Consider the following 733-nt stretch of genomic DNA (forward strand, 5'->3'; position numbering starts at 1 on the left):
TGGGATGGGGGCGTGGAGGAGGCCGTGGAGGCAGGATTGGGCCCGAGCCACCGCACCGCGGCTGTGTGCGAGGGGCCAGGCTCTGCGGGCGCCCTAAGCCTGTCGTGCTCTTTAGGGCGAATGTCCATTGGCGGTCCTGCTTCCTCCGCCCGTAGATCGTGTTTCTGAGACATCCTCTACGTGCCGGGCAGACACTCTGCAAGGCCTAGACACCCTATTTCCCCTTCTCCAATTAAACTGCAATTCGCTGGAGGCAGGGGTGGTTATTGCAGCGCGCTTTTAGCCCGCTGCCTAGAGCATTGCATTACAGCGGGCGTCACAGCCAGCACTGAGGGATGGGTGCATGCCTGCATTCCAGTAGCAGGGGGCGATATTTGGATTTGTTTGCAAACGCTAAGGTGGAGAATCGCTTTCTGCGCTCCTTTCTTGTGTCAAATCCAAATAACAGAAGAGCTTGGGATTTAAAAGAAGGTATTGGCTAAGGCGGGGAAGGAGACCGGAGAACTTGGGGACGGACAGGGATCTGTGAAGGCTTTGGTGGGCTTGGAGTGAAAGAAGGAGAAATTTGAAGCGTCTGCCTTGTGCGGGTCATACATAAGAAAGAGATAAGAAAAGACGACTTCACAGGCTTTCTTATGAGACATGAATGTCGCTACCTTTCACATTCTCTTCAAAACAGTGTGGGACAGACTTGAATCTGGGTGACTAGGCAAGTGCCGGGACGTTTGGAAGG

The sequence above is a fragment of the Myotis davidii genome, unplaced genomic scaffold (assembly GCF_000327345.1).
Source record: "Myotis davidii unplaced genomic scaffold, ASM32734v1 scaffold419, whole genome shotgun sequence".
NCBI lineage: Eukaryota > Metazoa > Chordata > Mammalia > Chiroptera > Vespertilionidae > Myotis > Myotis davidii.